Genomic DNA, 2,748 nt, shown 5'->3' on the forward strand with positions numbered 1-2,748 from the left:
TTACACGAGTCCTTCATATATTCATCGTGTATTCAACATTCCAACCAATAGGCATTTGTCGGTGAATGACGTTAAACCAAGTTCCTGAGCCGAACTCAACCACGCCTTTAATTTTGTAGTTGCAGCCATACAACATGAATGTTTCCCCTCGGAAATTGTTGCTCTTAAACAAGACAAATCCCTAAATCCATCGCTGCAAAAACTGTCGCCGTTCTTAGGTGAGCTGCAAATCTACAACAAACTCAAGGTGGTAGTCAGAGCGGGGGGCCGACTATTGCGTGCTCTGATTCCGGTGGAAGCGAAATTTCCCCGCATATTACCTAAGGATCTTTACATTGCTGTACATCCAACATCTGCACTATTCACACCTTCACGCAGGCCCAAAGGTCTTATTGGGGTTACTACGACAACGCATTTGGATCGTGAATGCTCGTGAAGTTGTACGCAAAGTAGTGCGAAGATGCATCCATTGTTTTAAATACCGGCCTAAGTTGTCGCAACAAATTATTGCAAACCTGCCTGCCGACCGCTTGAAAGCACAACTACCGTTTTTAATCTGCTGAGTTGATGTATGTGACCCATTCGCCACCTCCTATCGTATCAGAAGCAAGGTACCGTTTAAAACAAAGCAGTGCACATGGAGTTAGTTTCTGACATTAGCAGTGAAGGCTTCATTGGCTGCGTTAAGAGGTTTGTCAGCCGGCGAGGTATACCAAAGACTATTTATTGCGTCTATGCTACCAATTTTATAGGACCCAATAACAAATTAAAAGATTTCTACGAGCAGTTTTTAAGCGAATGTAAAAGGAAGCAGATTTTAGAATATTCTTCAATCAAGGGCATCGATTTCCAGTTCATTTCACCTCGAACTCCTCACTTCGGCGGCCTTGGGAGGCGGCAGTAAAATCTGCCAAGCAGTTGTTCGTGAGCATTTGTTGTAGGCACGCTTAACATATGAAGAGCTCTTAACTGTTGTCACCGAGGCAGAAGGAATTCTCAACTCACGTCCATTGTCAGTCATGTCCGATGACCCAAATGACGGAGAAGTCCTTACGCCATCTCACCTTCTTATTGGAACTTCAATGCAGTCAATACCAGAAGTTGCACCCGACGTCAATAAATTGTCTCACTTGTCAAGATGGCAGCGTATAACGAGTCTGAAACAACAATTTTGGCAACAGAGGCAGCGTGATTACATTCACGAATTACAGCAACGTTCCAACGCCGCATAGCAATATGCACTTGGACAACTCGTTATCATACATGAAGATAATATGCCACTGCACAAGTGGTTATTAGTCCGTGTAGTCACCACTGTACCTGGCGCTGGCGGAAAGGTACGCGTAGCGGATGTGACAACGTCAAAGGGAATTCTGCCTCGAGCAATACATAAATTGGCTCCCTTACCATCCAATAATTGAAAGTTCCTTGCAATGGGGGCAAAATGTTGAGTCATAATATAGTTTATAATTTGCAATTGTTTTGATATTTTTATAATCTGGCAGCTTTGTTTTCATTATCTGTAATTTTCACCTCATCCTATGTATGAGTATGTACTTATTGCTATTGAAATAAATTTACTCACTCGCGATCCAATTTTGGTAAGAGACAAAACTCTAATCTAAGAACATTTTTACTTCTACTAAACACCACGCTTTTATAAACTCGCTTTCTTTTTTATTTCATTTTAATTTGCACAAATTTACATAAGGGCATATGTATAAGCACTAGGGATGTTAATTTTTCGGCTTTTTTCGATTCCGGGATTTTCGCGATGGCGTTTCACAATCCCGGGATTTGTCCCGGGATTTAGATATCTATTACTTTTCAACAACTTGAATCAAAAAAATTGCTTCTATGTTGTTTCAGAAGCTCTCCTACCATGAAATAAATAATAAATAAATGGGTTTAAAACCTACTTTTTTATTTAAAGTGGCGTTTTTATTTTTTTTTTCTCTCACTGCAGGATTTATTTTGAAGGACTTTGTAAGATATGATTAATTCCAAAAATTATTAAATAAATTCAATGCAATGTAGAATACAAATATATGTAAAAAATGCAGTAGGAAATTGGTTTAGAATTTAAAAAATTTAAATTTTTTAAGTTGACAAAGTTAGAAGAACGAAATTCGAGGATGTTATCGAGTTTATATAAGCCCTTAACGTGTAATTTTCCAAAAACAAATATTTTAAAATTACATTTTCAATATTTACCAGCCCTTCTACACCAGAAACTTGAATATTTTTAAATTCTGGAGGCTTTCTTCATTAATTTTATACCCATAAAAACATGCAAAACTAAAAACGCAATTTTACTATATTTAGCCCATGATTTCGCGAATATATTGATATTTGTGTTTAAAATTTACTATCGCGCGGTGTTATATGTATAAAAAATATCAATTATTAAATAAAAAAGAAAAAGAGGAGCACACTATTAGCAACCTTGACGAGCGAAATTCACAATAGCGCTATTCTTCATCGAATGAGAGTCATAATCAGCCCTATCATAGAACCCATCGTAGGCTGTATTTTCGGAGATGTTCCGAAATAGCTATCACGCAATTGGAATTGCTACGACGTAAATTCGAAATTCGTAGGGTTGCATTCACAGAATCCACTCGAAACGTCAAATCGTAGAGTTTCGTACAATTTTTTTTCGAAAGAATTTATGGAATTTTAGGAGAATGTGGCTAAGGAGCTAAATAGTCTCGGTCCGCCAACTAAAGATGTATCGAGTTGGAAAAA

The sequence above is a fragment of the Rhagoletis pomonella genome, unplaced genomic scaffold (genome assembly GCF_013731165.1).
Source record: "Rhagoletis pomonella isolate Grant_MI unplaced genomic scaffold, Rhpom_1.0 Rhpom_scaffold_00009, whole genome shotgun sequence".
Taxonomy (NCBI): domain Eukaryota; kingdom Metazoa; phylum Arthropoda; class Insecta; order Diptera; family Tephritidae; genus Rhagoletis; species Rhagoletis pomonella.